The sequence below is a fragment of the Ptiloglossa arizonensis genome, chromosome 3, assembly GCF_051014685.1.
Source record: "Ptiloglossa arizonensis isolate GNS036 chromosome 3, iyPtiAriz1_principal, whole genome shotgun sequence".
In the NCBI taxonomy this organism is placed as follows: Eukaryota; Metazoa; Arthropoda; class Insecta; order Hymenoptera; family Colletidae; genus Ptiloglossa; species Ptiloglossa arizonensis.
In genome coordinates, this window is record NC_135050.1 from 23231964 (window position 1) to 23252702 (window position 20739).

A 20739-nucleotide genomic window follows, 5' to 3' on the forward strand; every position below is an offset into this window, starting at 1 on the left:
AGGGTTAAACCGTTTCAAATTATACCACCGAATCTACACTTTCGAACCTCCATTAGTTCCCTGCACCAGAGATAAACCATCTCGAATTATTCCACAGAGCTTTCAAATCCCCGTTCGATCGCTACACCCGGTGTTGCAGCGAGAGACCACGTTAGTGCCAAAGAAAACGATCCCCCACCGGTAACCGAAACATCGACCTCGGTGTCCACCGTAGCCGCGTTGAAAGAGTTCCTTCGTTTCGGAACGTTCCCTCCGAGTGACATCCATTTTCTTCCGCAACGGCTACGGAAATATCATAATTAACCGTATCTCCTACGAGACTTCTCGAGCGAACACCGTGGCGACTCCTTTCTCAGCGACCCAGGCGCGTAGAGTAGTTCTCTCTCGCTGGATCTCGCTCGGCCCGGTCGTTTATTTCTCGAACGTGTCTCCTCATGAGTTATTCATTGTGTATATGCGGGTGTTTATACGCGGCTCTCTCTCACTTATCTCCACTCATTTCCCCGTCTCCAACTTTCTCGATATATCATATATACGTACATATAGATATATATACATACATACATATCCAACGAACGAAACCGGAGACTATTACACCGATAAGGCGAAGGTCTATTTTCTCGTATTCGTCTCCTTCCCTCCGAGTCTTCTTCACCTCAGGTACCATCGCACTTGCCCTCCTTGTAATAACCCTTCCATCTTACTTTTATCGGATGATCGCGCCGCGTATTTATGCGCCCCTCTCCCCTACCCCTGGCACGCAACCAGTTTAATTATAAATTCCGCGAGCCAATCGATCCCGATAAATTAAACGAGCGTTTCGCGCCGATCGCCTCCACGAGCCGATCGATAAACCTCGTGCTCGTTGAACCGTCCGCAATTTTCTACCGTGATCTCCGCGAGTTGGTTCCGCGTCTCGGCCATTCAGGCCTCGATTTCGTTTCTGGGCGAGTTAGGGACGCGAGAGAGAGAAAGAGAGAAAGAGAGAGAGAGAGAAGCACGTACCGACACACTCGGCGCGTTTGTAACGCCGAGGAAGCTTATCAGCGTTCAACGATGACCGTCATCAAGGAAGAGAGCTCGAATCATGTCGATTGTTAAGGTCATTACGGGTCTCTCTCTCCCGCGTCCCTGTTTCCGGTACCGGATTACGAACCGACCAGGCCAACGTTTCGCTTCTACGGAGCGGTAATTCCGTAGTTTACGATCGGAGCCTCGTGGTCTTCGTCGTCGTGGAATCGGGATGTTGAAATACATCCTCCCCACCTCGATCCGATGAATCTCGGTATCTCTGAGTCATCCGAAAGATGACGAACGCGGAAACGCGCTCACTCGCGGAGCTCGATGGATATCGGTGAACGGAACTAATGCGGTTCGTTGATGATTGGAACGAATGTTTCGATAAGAGAGGTCTTGGAAGAGAGCAGAACGAGACACGACCCAGGTAACAGAGTATTGAGTGATAAAAGTTTCAAGACGCGTAAGTATCTTCCACTGGGTCGTATATAGTAGCGAAGTTTAGGATTTATTAGCTAGCGTTGCAACTGACGCACTGTGTTACGCGTGTCCCGCGAAACCTGCAAATGCACTTCGTGTTAGTAGGATTTCTAATTTTAACCGATGAATATTTGAAGTGCCGTAACTTTGCGAAGGATAAACGTAGAGAAACGTACCTATGCTCGTTTTAAAGGTAAAAGTTTGTACTTTCTCGTGCCTGAGTGGAATTTTTTCAAAGATGCTTTTCCACTCGGATTTGAGACGGAAAAGCGAAGATAGTTTTTTCCGACAATTTTCAAAATTCGAACGACTCCACGGGATTCGAGAAATTTTTTTGGCGACTCGTTTTACAGTGAATTCGAAGGCGGAAGTTTCTTCTTTACAACGAGCCATTAAAAGTTGGCGCACGATTTTTTTTCACCGAGTTATCGCAGTTCGAACGAGAAGTGCGCTGCAACTTCCTTGTAATGTACTTTGGGTTATTTTAATGCGACACGCTTCGTTCAAAGTGCGATCAATCGGTGACAAAAAATCGTACAACAATTTTTAATAGCTCGTTGTAAAGGGAAAACTTTTGCCCTTCAATTCGTATTAAATTCAATTGCGCGAGAAATTTATTAAACTTCGCAGTCTTCCAGAACGAAGAAAGATTCCACCGAGGATATCACCGTTGTAAATTATACGATACCACAGTCCAGTTTTATTTTATTTTATTTATCTAAATACCGCGCAATTGCCAGTAGAGAATTGCTATAAAATTCAATAGTCCGAACAGGTATGTACGGTTTAAAATAAATCGCGAGGCAAGGGGTTAATAGCAGTGCGGTCGAGCCTCGCCTTTCACATCGCAGATGTATTTTCTTCTTGCACGGTATCATAAAGACGTTCTTATTATCGTTGTTATTAATGTAGGAGCTAAAGTCCGACCGAAGGAAGAATCATCTGGATAGACTTTCCAACCAGTCGTCGCGATATGGAGAATTCTACTCCCCACTTCGTCGAAAGACGACCAGCGATGGAATCGAACTAATCGCGAGTCGTATCGAGATGTTTATAATTTTTGCGTTGCAAAACACGACTGCTCGAGCCGAGAGAAAATTTATTCCCAAAGATCGATCATTTCTCGATGAAAACGAGAAAAAGAAGATCTCGATGCGATCGATAGTTTCGGAGATAAAAATTCAATTCTTATTTATCTCGCGAAGTATAGAAGTGTAATTATTACTCTTTTAATAATTGAAATAAAAATCATATAAATGTGAGAGATTTGAACTAAAATTGAAATTAGTAATGGTCGTACAAATTTGGTATTCTCTGTTTAAAAAAAAAAATGTTTAATCAGAACGACTTGAACAATCGTAATTTCACGCGGATTGCAGCGTATTTCAACTTCAACGAAATCCCTGACCTCGTGCGCGGAAAGTGTGATCGATTAGGGGTGGAACGACCCACATATGTTTAATACATTCGCTGGTATCGTTCGGTCGGTATACCGTTCGCCGCAGACCTCGTTGCACTTTTGCTAATTTTATTCAACGCAAATAAATTTACGCGGGCAAATTTATTTAATGCAAATCGGTCAACTGTACGCAACGACCCGTTACACGCAATACTGTGTGCGTATAATAATACAATATGGACAATAATACGACGGACACCGAGTCCATGGTTCTCCGTTCGTATGTTTACAAAATAAAAAGATCGTCGGTGTCGCGCAACGTTGGCCCGTTGCGAGAATTCGGCGCAAATACACAGGGTGTCCCGTAACATCTGGTACCCATTTCGAGAGTTCATTCAACACCCGAAAGACGATATAAAAAAAATCGTATAAAAAAGTCTCACTTTGTGAGATATACAAAATTTTGAAAAAGACATTTAAAATCTATCCGTACACGTCTACCGGAAAATCTTTAAAAAATTACAATCTGGAATAAAACAAAGTAACCGATAAATTCGAGAAAAATTAAGAACCACCGAGAAGCTGACCTGATCGACAAGACGCCTATGTGCATCTACGTGCATTCGCCTGGAATGCAAGGTGGCCATCTTGAACATTCTCCGTGCAACTGATCGAACGACAAAAAATTCCCCGTATCTCGTAAACGTGGAAAAATAAGGCACAAGGTATCAATTTCTTTCTCCGTGTTCGATCGTGCCCCGAACTGTCTCCCAAAAATTACAGGACACCCTGTACGTAGCATCGAATGCGTGAACCATTTAGTTCGCGGTTGCATCAAGGGATCAAGGTCTCAGGACCTTGAACTCGCCGGCTGGACGACAACTCGAAACGAAGATCCGTCCGATATCAATCAGCTGCGAACTTTTCGCTCGTACAGGGTGTGTCAAAAGTTGTGCGACCCTTCGTGCGATATTTTATCCGCGGTTTACTTTTTACTTTTATCCGTTGTTCACCGCGACGTATCGCGCCCCGTAAATTGTTAGGTTTCCGCGAGAAACCGACGAGTCAAAGCGTTAATTTCGCGACTCGGCGCGCACTTTGCCCCACCGTAATCTTACATATGTGACTTTCAATTAAAACTTTTCTCCGTGCTCGCGAAGAGCGTCATTGTGTGCCCGCACTCGAGGCGAGCAGCTGTAACTCTTAATTCCTCGACTAGCGGACTCCTTAGCTAGTTACTGGACCAACACGCCGAGACTCTTAACGCTCGGATCAACATTGTCACACGGCACGGAACACACATTTCTCCGTACCTGTACACCGTGGAATTTCACGACACCTACTTGCCACGTGGAGCACACGCTATCACCGATGAACTGCAATTAAACAGGACGAAAACCGGTGCGAGGGAAGCCCGTAACTCGATTAACGCGTTGATCGCGTTGCGTACTTAACTTTTCGATGAAAAATTCGATAATTTCTTACCAAACGTGCGGTATGTTATTTTAAGAAAGTTATAGCATCGTTTGCAAAATATCTATGTATTCGTTGTATTTATTATTTTCGAATGATGCACCAAATCTAAGGCCATCTGCCTTTGAGAGAATGCGATCTTTGATGTGTTGAGGTTGTGCACGATATTTGTTCAAAGAGTGTAAAAAGTAGAAATAGTCTACAATTTGTTCGTGTACTTATTATTTTATAATATTACCAACGAGAGTAATGTTACTTCAAAGTTTAATATTAGAGTTCGTATCTTGTGAGCGCTTTAGAGAATCGTTGGTCATCGAAGGTCGTATTAACCTTTTGGGGCATAGTGGGTTAAGAAATTTATTTTTCAAAATAAATGAAAAATTAAAATAACTCTATACAAGTTTCACCGTGAGACTATTAATGTTTCATCTCGTAATTACATATCTAATTGATGTATTTTTTAGCTTTAGTTATTTCCTACCGTTTCGTTCGTTCAACTGTGCCTCGAAGAGTTAACACCGAAACGTTCTCTCTCTTTCGAAGTGTCCTACATTTTACATAAATCGGAGACTATTCAAATGTTACGGGACAACCGAACGACTCAACTCGAAGGATTAACAGCCTCGAAACCCAGGGAATAAGACTCGCGAAGTATCGTTGGACACCCGAGGTCGTGGACCTCTCGTTGGAATCGCGAACCACCTCCTTGTCGCGAGCCATTTGTTCCTTTGTCGAGGGACATTTTTTTTTCTCCATTCGTGGAAGTTAACGGACTTCGAAACTTACGGACGATTGCGTTACACGCAATCAGCACCTTGTTCTCTCTGTTCGGGACGCGGAACAGTCGAAACGACTCCAACGCGACGATTGTTTAACCCTTTCGCATCGCGCGACGGCCATTGCCCGTCATGGAGTTATTTTTGAGTTACTTGTAACATTTTTCTTTTACTATTTTTTATCCACGAGTATTGAACAGTCTGTTGTATTTGACTTAGAGTAAAAAATGGGGACACTTTCTCGATCGTGTTTAAATATACTTTAAAGAACGTCTTTCAAGATGTCACGTACGCTGCAACTGAAAACTTCGTGACGATACAACGCGGCGGTGTAACAAATACAAAATGGCACTTCATTTGCCAAAATGTTTCAAAACCTATCATCCATTGCGAAATTATTATTTCTTATATCTTTTTGTATAAAAAAAAAAAAATACAGCGGTGTAACAAATACCAAATAGCACTTCGTTTGCCGATACGTTTCAAAACGTATCATCCACAACGTATCATCTTTTCCATACGAAAGAACACATTTGACTTGTACTTTAATCACATCGTGTAAGTAAATTCAATTTTCACCGGCTGAATTTAATTTTACTTATTAATTTCTTCGTACACGGAACATTAAATGAAATCCACAGCCGGGGCGCGCGTGCATCGCGAAGAAGTAATTGGATCGGAATGAAAATTATTCTAGATGGGTGTATATAGCAGGTGATTACTCGAGGCAGGTACGCAGCTATAGCACGCGAAGTGATTGAACGAGATTTTTATTTCTACGAGAGAAGAAACAATCCTCGTCGTTTGTTTCTATTCGAAGTAAGGAGAATAGAATTCCAGGACTTCGCCGAATTCGTGTGATCGATAAGCCTCGTGGAACCGATACAGCGAATTCTCACCGCAACTGTTCACTTTTAAAGCCGCGTTCGAAACTCGAGGAGCCATTTTTTATCGCGACGCGAGGCAAAAACTGACCACAATCGCGCAACCATTCTCGCGGCGAGCCGGCAGCCAGAGTTTTCTCCCTCCAACTGGTCGGGCTGTGCTGTGACCGTTAACAAAGCGCGGTCTCACGATACTAATTAAGCAGATCACAATTTTACGATGTTGAAACTGAGACGACGAAATAATTCGTCGGACGAGAGCCCGCAGCAATTACGCGGCTTACCGCTTCTTCGATTCTCGCGTATTCCCGTGGCGAGTTACGCGCGGCGATAGTAGTACACCTAGACCCTTTTTTTTTTTTTTTTTTTTTCCCTCCCCGGACTAAATTGAAAGCGTTTTTCCCGCTCCGTGCCCTTTCCGCGCGCTTTCGACAAAGCGTACGCCGGTACCGCACGAGCGCGGGAGGTTTATCGTTGTTCAACGGTGCTCTAACAAATTTTTAATCAAGCGCCAGAGAAAATGCCCAAATAACGGGAAACACCGACGGATAAAAAGCCCTCGATGACAATTCGAAATACGCGGTAAAGATAAGCGGAGGGAAATAGTATTTATACGCGATTTAAATGAAAATAAAAAACAGCGACGGATCGACGACAAATATTTACTCGCGTCGCGTATAGAGTACGAGGGTTGAAATACTTTTTCGAATTGTTCGAGTGTGCTATCACCGTCGATTGTCCAGAGATGGATAGAGAGTGTAGGGTTAGGTGTAATTTTCTGGTTTCATTTTACTCGAATCTGCAGAGATTTCGATGATTGTCCAGGAAGATTGTGAGCAAAGACAGCCTTTATCGTTTGAGAAAGAAGTGAAATCGACTTTTTTGGTAGTTCCGGTGTTAATACCGCGTGTCCACCGATCGTACTTAGTGGAAGAATGTTATTTCAGCTTTCATCGGTTGAAACGCAGAAGTCGCGCGACAACGCGGGCACGTAGATGCGCAGCTCTCTTCCCGCTTTGCGAGCCATCGAAGAAGAAGAAGAAGAAGAAGAAAAGGAGGAGGAAAAGCTCGGAACGAAATCTGAAATTCGCGAGTACAAAGGAATGACATCTTCGTAGAATTGCTGACGCAAGCGAACACCGATCGGTCCGTGTCTCGGCGTACGTAACGCGTTCGCCCGGGGCACGGCTTCGAAAGTATGTCGAATATTTCTTTTCCTCTCCGCGAGAACAAAAGCTTCGTCGCGAAGTTTCCGAGGATCCGCTCGGGGGCTTGTCGCGTTAAGGTGTTCCACCTCCCGAGCACCGACCTCGAACCGAACGTACACACGCACCGTGTCTGACGTTCGAGAGAGCGATTGTCTCTTTCGCTTCCGAGTTACGCTGGTAACCCCTCGTTAAAACGCACACCGTGAAATTCGCCGGAAATATTCGAACTCTTAGCTGTCGTCGATGCTTTTTTACATCTAACTTGGTGCTAGGTTGATACTTCTCTTGACCTAACTCGATAAGTTGCTACGTTTCTTGACCTAACTTACTAAGTTGGTACTTTTCTAGAATTAACTTGCTAAGTGGATACTTTTCCAGAGCTAACTTGCTAAGTTCGTATTTTTCCAGAGCTAACTTTCTAAGTTCGTATTTTTCCAGAGCTAACTTTCTAAGTTCGTATTTTTCCAGAGCTAACTTGCTAAGTAGATACTTTTCCAAAGTTAACTTGCTAAGTTGATACTGTTCCAGAGGTAACTTGCTAAGCTGATACTTTTCCAGACCTGTCTTACTGCTAGGTTCATACATTTCTAGACCTAACTTGCTAAGTTGGTATTTTTCCAGAGCTAACTTGCTAAGTAGATACTTTTCCAAAGCAAACTTGTCAAGTTGATACTTTTCCAGAGCTAACTTGCTAAGTTGGTACTTTTCCAGAGCTAACTTCCTACTAGATCGATACTTTTCAAGACCCAACTATAGGGGTCTAGAAAAACTTATCGACTTCACCTGATAAGTAAATAAAAAATGTCGCACAAACACTATTCTACAAAAGAACATTTTATTACGTAAAAACACATATTTCAACATTCTCAACTTGTTGACATTTTTTGTGTCTCGATCGCGTTGATCACGACTCGGTACGTTTTATCGAGGATCGAACGCGTCGTTTTAACGAGGGGTTAGCGTATCGCTGGCGGCAATGCGGCACAGACGGTTCGTGCAACGTGGGAACACCTTTACAGACGAAAACGAGACAAGGTTTCGCGCGTAGCTCGTCTTTTGTGGACCGGGATGGAGGACGTATCGGGCGTCGCGTTGGATCGCGCCCTCGAGAAGAATCGAGTCAACGATAGAGGTGCTTGAGCCGCGTATTGTTCGCGCCTCGACATCCTTGCCGAAGGACAGAGAGTAAATTTTGTCCGTTCCCTCGTTCTCAGCGGCTCCCCGCCGCGGAATGAAAAGGATTTGTCTTCCTTAGTTAATAATGAGTTTCATTCACTCGACGAAACGGAGAACGAACTGCAATGTGCCTGTCGCGGTGCAAGCGGTGCATTTTTCAGCTTCGCCTCCGAGAGACAATAGTCCACGCAAGAAGAGATAATTGCGCGGCAGGGCTTTTTTCGCGAGAAAGCGGGGACCGGTTAAATTAATCATCTGCCGCGCAAGCAAGAATACCGAGCCCGCGCTGCTTTGCGCGTTAACCTTTTAGTTCGTGGCTTTTTAGCGAAAGGAAAATTAGTAGTACGAAATCGTAATTTACCCAGAACGCGATACGTATTCTCTTTCGAATCGAACCGTTGCCCCGAATCGCGATACCGCCTCCACGATCACGATCGTCGAATCTTTCAACGAGGCACACGTTTCGTCGAACGACAATAAATCGACAACGAAAAATCGTACATCGACTTTCAACGGCTCGTTGCAAAGAGGACGCTTCCGCCTTTAAATTCAGCGCAAAACAAATTTCCTACAAAATTTACCAATCCCCGTGCAGTCATTTTGGAAAATATTCGAAGAAAAGAACCTTCTCGCTTTCCCGCCCCGCATTCAAGTATACGAATTTTGTTGCGAAAATTCTATCCACGTAGAATAAAGTAGAATCTTTGCCCTTTAAAACGAACCTAGGTACATCGCCGTACGATGTTTGTTCGCAAAGTTACAGCACCTCGAACATCGAGAAATTTTCCAGCCGAAAATTAGCGATCCTACGCCACTGGACCGGTTCGCCCTCGATAAGAGTCATCGAACGTTCAAATTTCTTTCACGATCGTTGTCAATTTACCACGGTGACCTCTTGCTCGTCCCACAGTCCGCACATTTCTTACGAAACAAAAAACCGATTGTCAGTGAAAACGCGGCTAACCAAGAAGCGACGCGTTTCGAAGTGACGCGGGCTTTTTCGAGCGTAACCGCGGCGACGAACCACGGTTAACGGTTCATTAAAGCGTCCGCGACTCGTCCAAGGCTCGAGTTGCTAATTAACTCGGCAAGATGTCGTCGTTCTTGCCTGGCAGGGAAAAAGGTGCGACCTCTGCCGTAACGGTGGCAGGGAGGGCCGGGCCAGTCGTCGCTACGCTCGCGCGGATTCGTAGAAACACATTTCCGAAAGTTTACGACTCAATTTTCAGCGGGGAATTTATCGTCGCGGCGGTGTGTACCCGCGAAGAAACAGTAACGAGACCGCAGTTTTACGGGCGTTGAAATTGACCCTAGAGACGAGTTAAATTCCCGTGAAACAAGCATAGGGAAACATATTGCCTTATCCGCGTCATGATTGCTGTCCGCTCGCTCGTCTTGCTTTTCGCGGAAATTCCTCCTCCTCCTTCACCTCTTTCACCGTCAAGTCCTCGACGTCGTCGTTGCAACGGACACTCGCTAGGTTTCGCTCGTCCATAATCACGCGACCGTCACACCGTGGTTGCTTACATCCATTTCACGGCGACCATCAAACTTTTACATTCGCGCGACGACGTTAAAGCTCCCGTGGTGAAATTACTCGACACACTCTCGGTCACGAAACCGTCCCGCGGCCGAGATTACCACTCCGGGTGATTGCACCGACGGAATTATCGCGACACGCCGAGGAGAGACCGGGAAATGAATTTAAAACCGCGCCGATACGCCCCGGATAAGATTTCCCCGTTGTCACGGATTTCGATGTCCGCTCTCTACCATTGAAATCCCCATTTAGGTGGCTTCGTCGGAGATAGGAATGCGACCATGGACCGACAATGAACGCGAACACGATCGTATTTCGCGCGATTGCCGATAAACGCGACCATTACGGGCTCGGTGAATTCGATTCGGATTAATCGAGAAAGGGTCGGGTCAAAGTTCGACCAGAGAAGACGGTCGACCCTTTTCCAAGAGTTTCTCGTTGAAATGAAGGTGATGCTCGTGGCTGCGCTGGCTATGGAAAAGGTTTCTGTAAAGTCTCCCAGGGGATGAAACTTGATATTGGTAAACTTTTGAATAACGTTAGCGTGGATACGGATGTTGCGAAATGTGCACGGCGATTAATTATGGAACTGTTCTATTTTTCACGTTACAGATTGAATAATTGTCGAGGACGTGACTCGCTCGATCTTTAGTTATTCGGTGACTTTTTACAATATTTTACACCTCGATGTTTACAGGATAAGGATAATGTTACAGTCTTTCAAGGAATAAACTTTGATATTTGTAAACTTGTGAGTAACGTCAGTGTGATTACCGATGTTGTTAAATATATACATTAATCAATTATCGAATAGTTTTACTTTGTTACAGGTTGAACAAACGTCGAGGATATTATTAACCTACTCAGCCTTCAGTTATTCTGCAATGATATTTTATAACATTTTACTTCGATGTTCGAAATTATGATCGAAAATTGTTCAAGATCGTCAGCTACGTGTTTAACTCGCAGTCTTGACCAAATGAGTCAAACACGAAAAACTGACACGGAATCCGACGTATTAACGTTAAAAATCGGTATTGACGATTACCTTTGAACGAGGGTCGGTGGAGAATATGTTCTCGGAACGGGGTAGGTACGGAAGAGAACAGCAAATGCGATCCAACGATGAGAGTGAACGAGATACTGCGACCAGCGAGGAATCCCGACACCTGTACGCGTGGATAGCTGGAAATTCGATCGCGCACGGACTAAGCTTCAAAGCGATGCCAGTGCATCGATGCTAATGCGGATCAACATTTGTCTCTCGTTAGTATTTTTACATTCGTCCTTTGTATCTTTGTGGGAATACTATCGGTCGATTTTTCGATTAAAAAGAAAACCATTCGTACTGGAGGTTTTTAACCATAATTCCTTCGAATCGTTTCCGATGATCTGTCGAGAATAAAAATGAAGCGTACAAATCCCGATTAAACTTTTCAACCGTGCACCGCACCGTATCGATTAACGAGATCGAACGGACGAGTGATTCGAGTTCACCAGTGACGAAAGTCGGCTCGACCAGCCACGCGAGACCGTGTGCCACATCTCGCCTAATCTCGTCGTTATTTCGATGCAATTTCGTACGCAGTATTCATAAATTTTATCAACCTGGTTCTCTGTTCACTGCACACGCGTGCAGGGGATATTCTACATATGCATGAGAACGATAAAGATCCGTTTCGACGCGTGACGCCGCGTTTCAGTTATCGACAGATCGTCTAATTAAGCTATTATCCGACAGACATGATCGAGTGTTCCGCGCAACTGTCCGATCGTTGTGTTCCATTTTCAGGAATCGTTGCGCAATGGTTATTTTTTTCCTTGGCAAGGATTTTCTTCGTCGAATCTCGCGCAATGTGGATAACTTGTACCCGATCGGTGAATCCAGGTCGAGTGCCCTCGAGAAAGTGGAAAGATTTCGCGTCAAGTTTCGGCACACGACGTGTATAGGCTATGTACGGTTTACGATGTTCGGCAGCTACTTGATAACCGAGTGTCCGGTGCATGTAAGTCACACGCCGTAGGAGCCTCGTTTCTTCCAGCTCGACTTTCAAAAGTTCTGCTAAGACACCCGTGAAAACGAAGACCCACACTGTCGTTGACGACCTCCCGAACATCCTCGACGTACTGCCGGGTTTACGGTAAACCTTTATCCCCACCGTTCCTGACAACTGACCTCGCGCCGTGTGCCGCCTCGACGATACCTGTTCCAAGATAAATAAACACGACCCAGTCGAGTGTTATCGTCTCGCTCGTACTCGATATTTCTCGCTCTACCCAATTTCTGGAACGTATCTTCTTCGAAGGATACGAGAGAGCGAGTTATCGCGTGTTTTGAGACTGCTTCTAACGCAGACACCTAAAAATCCGACGTTATTCGTTTTCCGAGTGTTATACGGTCGGCTCGGACGTGAATAGATCCCTGACACGAGCCACGAATCCTCATCGAAGGGCCCGGTGGTCGAGTGTCGGATGACGTTGTTTATGAAACGTGAGAATTCAAAAGGATCGACTCGACCTTTCGGTGCCGAAGAATAGAGACTTTGTTCATGAAGGATCGGGCCACGTTGGGGAGAAGATCTGGGATATAAGAAACGATAAACATTCCAGCATACGTCTCCGTTTTCGGACCCGCGTTTGTCATCACTTTTCCACCCACTCGGACCAATGTTAACCTCTTTCCTTGGGTCAAGAACGCGGAGATTTGTTCCAAGTTTCCTGTTATTTATTCCAAGTTTCGTATTGCGTACGTTCGTATCGAAGACAATGAAATAAATGTTCATTGCATTCGGTGAGATGGAAGTTAAAAATTATTTTCGTTCGGTGTAGTTATAACAGCGAACAATGTTCAATTTTAAGTAATGAGGAAGCACAGTGTATTGGAACGAGAGAAGTAACGGGTGTTCCTGTTGTATCGTAGTTAGGTATACCTGGTGTAGCAATTCAACACTAGTACACATCCCATTACTTATCCCATTCCGCCACACGGTACTCCCCCTCTTACACATAGAATTCAGTTTACTTTCCTAGCTACGCAGTTCCTATTACATTATAGTTAGTACACCGCCGTACCTTGTACACCAATACGATAGATACACCCATTATTTTCCCCACACCGGCGCACGATGCTCCTTCCCTCTACACATAGGGTTTAGTTTACTTTTCTAGCTACACAGTTCCTATTATATTACAGTTAAGCGTACCGTTATACCTTGTACATCGATATAATTAATACGCCGATTGCTTCTCGCGGTCCACCGCACGATAATCCCCCACCCCTCGCACACGCGATACAACTGACCTTTCTGGTTAGGCTGCTCGCGAGTCACGAGTTGCCGGACCTGCTCTAATCGTTCCGCGCCAGCGTTCCGTTCGATCTGAAAACACCGACTCGCGTTGAGCCCCATCTCGACGGTACAAGCGTGTGTTTTGCCATCGTCGGAGTCCTGTGTCGAAGGGAAGCTCACGGAACGAGATTACGTCGAGTTAGCGGGATGAATCGAGCCGCAGCTCGTGCGCACACGCTCTCGCTCGCTCGCTCGCTCGCGCAATATTTATCTTCCGAAGTCGTTTGCAATTGGCAAACACACGTGCATGTACCGTTATAGTTTCGCCGTTGCCGGTCAAGGAGCTACCTTTGGTCGAGATGCTTGCGTGGCCGCCACGCATGACCAGCATAACGTCGGAGGTCCGTCGTGTTGGAGCTACGCGAACGGAATGGGGTCAAGTTTCTTTGGAATCGACCGAACATCCCATAAATTATTTATTCCATCGGCTCGACGATACCGGCCGAGACACTGGGCTTGGATTTACGCAGCATCTCTGTTCCATCGATTTTTTTCGAAACTCGAACCAGACCGTTCAGGGTTCTCGAGAAATTAACCGTTCGAGAGCCAAGAGTCGCTCGCCAAAAGTGCGGGAAGACGCCTCGGCGTTTACTCACGGTATTTGTTTTTGTTCGGGGGAAAAAAAAGGAGAAATATATAGAAATTGTCGATAAAGGTTTCGCGTCTCGAGCAGAGAAATATCCTTCGCGCCGGTTTAACTTGCCGAACTTGTCAGATTCGTTTGAAAATTTAAACTTAAACTTTAAACTTGAGATTTCCCTTCGAAGCTTACGAGATACTGAACTTTTTACGTCGGTTATAACAGAACTTCGGTGGGTTTTCGAAGTTGCTTCACGGGAGCGACTAGAACGGCGAATGAGTTCAATAGACCTTTTCGGAGCCACTCTGAGCGATGATTTCACGAATCATCGAGTCTGGTACCGTGTAATATTTTCGGATTGTATTATTATATTACATTGTATCGTCCCTGTACGATTCTAAAGGGCTTACTAGTCTGTAAATAAAATAATAATATTAAAAAAGTATGTACACTCAAAAATGTATTCACTGGCTCTCGCTGATAACACGTGCTTTTGTTACCACTTTCTCAATCCCTATTATAAATACAATTAACCATCTTGACCTTTGTAGTCACTTTCGCATACAACAAAACTAAACATTGCTATTGAAACAATACCTACACCGAAATAATTTTCAACCTTTACAACAACAAAAAATAAAATATATCCAAACCCAACGACCTAAAAAGATCAAAACCCATGTATTCGAATTCCAACTAACGAAATTCGAGTTCCGGTCAGATTGGCCTTGTTCGAGGATCAAAACCGCGTGTTGTCACGAAACGAACAAACGGATCTCGGCGAGAAATCTCGAATGAAAGCAAAAAGGACATTTTTTCCTCGAAGAATCGAAGCGAAGCTCCTCGAGGGGACAGGATGGCTTTTCATGGCCCAGACACGCGACACGCTGTTCACCGTATCGCACGCGATGAGGTCAGGAGTTGAAGTACCGCAAGCGAAGCGGAAAACGAGCGGAGAATTCGAAACGTTCGTCGGTGAGAAAATTCAACCGTCGACCAAGCTTCCGTATCGCGTTCCCGCGCGACCAAGAACCCGCGTAACGGAAAAAGCGGTTCGGCTAAATATTCACCTAAGCTTTTCCACGTTTTCCGCGCGGGGTTTATCCCGCTGCGGATCTAATCCGCGCCGATTCGCGTCGCATTCGCCGCCGATTACCACGCGCCGGATAATGCACGAGAAACGGAGCGGATTCCGGCGAGGAATCCGAAAGTGTCGTTCCGCCCGAACGTAAGAGTCGTTCTCGAGCTCGTAAACTCTGAGAGGGGGGCCAGGAAAATACGTTTAGCGGCTCAGGGGTTCCGATACCGTATTTGGAGCACACCGTGACAGTGTACGCCGAGAGATTCGCTGGAAAAGTTGAAATACATCGCGAAGGAGACGCGAATTCGAAGATTCTCGGCGGAGGATCGAAGAAGATCACCGAGGGGGCGTTCAGGGGCACGCGAAGAGGGGGTTGGAGAAGTCTCTCCTGACTCTTACGCGAGGGATAAGTCGGACAAAGTTCAAGCAAGTTCGTCCACCTTAGCCCGTAGCGAAGAAATGTCTGTCTCTCCTCTCGGGCTGCGGCTTACGTCGATTCTGAATAAAATATGCATGTACAAGGTTAGGGGAGTACAATTTTCACGGGGAATGGCCGTGCGTCGCCACGGTTCCCCCCGTAGCGAGTTTTCCTACCGAGGAAGTATAAAAGAAGATATCCACCGGTGTCGGTTCTCGGCTGACTTCTTCGCGGACGAACGCGAAAATCTGTTACTTACAACGCGGCACCGGAAACGCGCCCGCTATGCGTCCATCGCTCGTACACGCGAGCGATTCGCGGTCACAAGGGCTCGTTCGTGGCGGAACATTTTGAAAAATCGACCGATCTTTTTATTTCTTGTACGAGCGACTATTGGGAGTTTCATTCGCGCTTTGAGATGTCATTGACATTGAAGGAAAATCTTAATTTTTTTGTTTTGCTTCTTTGGGGGACTCGCGATGGAGGTTGATATTTTTGTGAAATTTTTGCAAAGATTTGCATCGAGGTGTAGAAATATACTCTGACTAGAACTATGTAGCTCTGGAATTGTAAAATTCGTCGAAAGATGTTGCAGATAAATTTATTTTTGGAGGACTCTTGTAGGAAGAATTTTTGAAGAGCGTGACTCTGATCTTTCTGGTATTTGAGGAATCTTGGAATAGAAATGATAAAATAATTATGTACTTTTGTTCAATAATTCAAATATTTTGAGTAAAGTATTATAATTATGAAACAAAAAGGATAGTAGTAAGTTTCTATAGTATTACCCGGATAACTGAACAACTATGACCCTCCATAAATATACCAAAGATATTACCCTCCATACTTGTACCAGAGATACCTCCATCAAAGCTACTCGACCTCAGCTCAAGATAAAAAAAATTCCATCCCTGTAACAAAATCACTACCTTCTGAATAAACAGTAGTAACTTTCTATAGCATCACCTGGATAAGTAAACTATTTCCCTGCATAAATATCCCAAAGAACAAATATTACCCTCCATACTTGTACCAGAGATACCTCCATCAAAGCTACTCGACCTCAGCTCAAGATAAAAAAAATTCCATCCTTAGAACACAATCACTACCTTCTGAATAAACAGTAGTAACTTTCTATAACATCACCCGGATAACTGAACAACTATTCTCCTCCATAAATATACCAAAGAACAATTATTACCCTCCATACATGTACCAGAGATATCTCCACCAATGCTACTCAACCTCAGCTCAAGATAAAAAAAATTCCATCCCTGTAACAAAATCACTACCTTCTGAATAAACAGTAGTAACTTTCTATAGCATCACCCGGATAACTAAACTATTTCCCTCCATAAATATACCAAAGAACAAATATTACCCTCCATACCAGTGCCAGACACACTCTCCACCAGTGCTACTCAATCTCAGCTCGTGACAAAGAAAAAAAGATTTCATCCCCAAACAAACAAACAAACAAACAAGCAAACAAACAAAAAAAATCGCTACCTCCATCCCCAATAGTATCGATTCTCGATCGCAGTAACCCGAGAATCGTTCTCGACCGAGTTCGATACTTTTTCATCGGTGTGTTCGGTTATCGTGCTAGCAGACTCGGATCGAAGGAAACGGGTTAGAGACCCCCTGTATTCTCCGGGAGTAATTTCAACGGATACCGTGCCCACCTCGGAAGTTATTTCTTGCCAATCAAACGTAGTACCCACGGTGCCACACCGCCGGGTATGTAAATAACCGGACCATAAAGAATTCAGCAACAGGGGCGCTCGTAAAGAAAACGGTGAGCTCGCGCGTACCAGGTAAATATAAGTGCAGGAGGCTGTATCGGATGTGTCGATATTTCAGCCATTTCGAGATCTCGGAGAGTTTTTCCCGATCGTAGCTGTCAAGCCGTTCACGTTCCTGCCGCATTTCAATTTTGCTTCTCCGGCTGCCGCTGGAATTCTTATTCCTTTCGACGCCGCCCGCCGGCCCAGACGACGGTTCAAGCAACGCCGGATTTTTCGATGACAATTTCGGCAGGTGTTCTCCCACGGAACCCGAGCATTCGAATGAAAAGACACAGGGAGCTGGTTGTTGGAACACGCTGGAAATCTCGCGGGAATGTTTCTCCACTGAAAAGACCCGGGCAAGATCGTACGCGACGCTCGCGACGACACTACCGCACACCGTTCTTCTTCGCGCGACTCCGCCCGAGGAAAAATTGAAAACGGGAGAAACGACGCAGTTCCGGGGAAAGAACCAGACCGCGTTGTTGCATCGTCCACCGTTAACTCTTATCGTGCCAAGACAGGGCCCTTCGGAGACCCCGATACGTGCTTTCTCGATACCATTCCGCAACCGTTGGTAATACGTGGCTCGCGATACTTCTCGGTGTTGTTAATCCCGATCGTGAAGGGAAGAAACGAAGTAGAATCATTTTTGGGAAAAAGCGAAGGATCAATGGGGAAAACTGTAGCGATCGGTACGGGGAAGAGTGAGAGAAATCGACCGAAATGATTTTTGTGAGAGAATTTTAAAAAGTGGAACTATTCCGTGGCAAACGACTTCTCACTGTTTTCGAACGAATAAATACTATAGAAAGTCGATATTTTTATTTACCATTTATTTTACGATAGTTTTAGTTTCAAAAAGTAAGCTTTCCTTGAAAATTTCTTTTCCAACTCGTATAGTTTGGAAGTTAAAAAAAGAAAATCAATAATGGCCGAATATTCGAGGGTGAATTTCTACCCCTTGAAGTGAATCAGGGCAGCAAAAGAAGAGAAAGTGTAAAGTCATCGTGTCTCGATAACGAAGCGCGAACTTAAACGGAGGAACGTATTTTATAATTAAGAACTTTGATCAAGTTTTCGAGAAATACCAAGATGCTTGTGTACGTAGTAGAAGTTGAAAAAATTGGTAGAACGCACACTGAGACGATGCCAAGCTACAATTATCGATGGAGTATTAACTCGTTATTAAATAACAGTGTGTTAGTGTTTTAGATGTACGTTACGTCCGTGCGAAGCTCTTTACGAATAAATTTTTATTTACATACCGCCGATACATTTCTCATTTGACGCATACTTGTGTCAACGATTGCGAAACTTGTCCAACATCTGTCTAAAATCGAACTTAACGTTCATTTTTCGTTATCGTCGATTACGAAATATCATCGTTACGATAATATTCGAAAGATAAATGAAAAAATATCGACTTACTTTCATAACCAGCTGTACAATTTTTTACTCGCAACGCTATATCGATCCTTCGTACCGCTCTCGCGGAGTTATTTATTTCCGCTCTTCGCCATACTTCGAAATTCCACGCCTCATTTTTCCATCTTCACGTTCGATAACGACTCCCCCTCCCCCTCTCCACCCTTGAAACTCGTCTCCCCGTTCTCGTACGTGCCAACGAATCTTTAATTCGCTCGCACTTGGTCGAGCGCTGCTCCTCCTTCGTAAATTTCCATCTCGATCGATCGATCCGTTCGTTCGGGTCGCGCTCGTCTTATTTACCAGTTGTTAACGCGTTAACGAACGTTCGCGGACTTCCATCGTGCGATCGGAAACTTGGCAAAACAACGGGGTCCGAGGATCGCTAACGACCAGAAACGCCCCACGGACGTAATGAACAAAATCCGATTAATTCGTCATGCGTCGCAACCAAGTTTCGAAACGAAAGTTTCTAATTGTCCCGCGGCGCGCCGTTTATGGTTTTCCAGCGGCCTGGTTTCCACCGGGGCCCCGAACGATCGACTTTTCCCAACGATCGGATTTAATAATCGAACGGCGCGCACCGTTCGACATTTCGTACGGGGACAACAACAGAGCGAAGCAACGAGTAGGTGATTTTTCCAGAGAGTTGAATTTTGGCAATCGATACCGCGAAAGAGAGCTCTAACGGCGAAAAGACTTTCGGACAAGAGCCACGAATATTAAGGCCTTGTAAAAATTGCACATTACGTGTCCACGGCGGGCCGCGAGCGTTAATAAATAAAATGCCGGGAGTTCTTTATTTCTAGCGCGAGTGACGCACACGAGGAGTTATAATGAATCTCATTTGTCTAGGGAATAAAGAACGGACGGCTTGGACACGGTGATCGATGGCCCTGCCCCGCGTATATATACCTAGTGCTTCAACCACCCGCTAACCGCACTTTCCCATAATTTAAATACGTAACCTGTTTCTTTTTTTCCTTCTCTTTTTCCTCTTGTTTTTTTCTTTTTTTTTTTTTTTCAAAGGACCTTCGTTGAGAAAAACCGACAACGAGTTAAACGCGCCGACCGTACGGTTCTCGGAAGGTTATACCCCACTTGCGAATCGAGATCCGAAGGAAAGATTTTGCACGATAAATGTTACGGAATGGCGGTACCGGGCGATTCAAAAGTGGCGGGGTAAAATTCTCGGAAGAGTGTAACCATTCTGTGAATCACGATCCGTAGGAAAGATTTTGCACGATAAATGTTACGGAATTACGGTACTGGACGATTCAAAATTGGCGGGGTAAAATTCTCGGAAGAATGTAACCATTCTGTGAATCACGATCCGTAGGAAAGATTTTGCACGATAAATGTTACGGAATTACGGTACTGGACGATTCAAAATTGGCGGGGTAAAATTCTCGGAAGAGTATAACCATTCTGTGAATCACGACCCGTAGGAAAGATTTCACACGATAAATGTTACAGGGTGGTGGTACGGACCGATTCAAACGTGGTGATGTCAAATTTTCGGAAGAGTATAACCATTCTGTGAATCACGATCCGAAAGAAAGATTTCACACGATAAATTAAATGTTACGGAGTGGTGGTACGGAGCGATTCAATAATGGTGAAACGAAATTCTCGGAAGGGTATATTTCTTGTGAATTGTGATCCGAAGAAAAGATTCGCGATAAATATTACGGATGAATAGTTCGAGACGATACAGAAATAGAGATCAAATTCTTGAAAGGACGTATCTTTTGTAAATTGTGATCCGAACGAAAGATTCGCGATAAACGTTACCAACAAGATTTACGCGATAAATGTTACCGAATGAAAGTACACGGTAATTCACAAGTGACGCGATTAATTGCAAAGACAATACGAAATTATTATACGATCAATCCGAGGACTAATTGCAAAGACAACGAGTAGTTATCGTACGATTAGTCGCGCGACTAATTGCAAAGATAGTAAGAAGATATCGTAGGATGGGTCGTGCGACTAATTGCAAAGATAGTATCGACTCGTCGTACGACCATTCTGACCATACGCGTAACGACCTATGTTACTACGATTTAGTTCTTTTCCCCGGTAGGGTTGCAATAACCCCGTAAACATTACGATTATGTTCGAAAGGTCGTAACGAACGAA

At 44.7% G+C, this 20739-nt stretch overlaps 1 long non-coding RNA gene across 1 annotated transcript; it reads left to right on the plus strand.

Annotated features, from left to right (window-relative positions):
- The first annotated feature begins 1011 nt into the window (after positions 1–1011).
- LOC143144576 (uncharacterized) lies at positions 1012–2759 on the plus strand. The gene is made up of 2 exons (XR_012991453.1): positions 1012–1480; positions 2410–2759. It is a non-coding gene; the product is annotated as an uncharacterized LOC143144576 (long non-coding RNA).
- The last annotated feature ends 17980 nt before the right edge of the window (positions 2760–20739 follow it).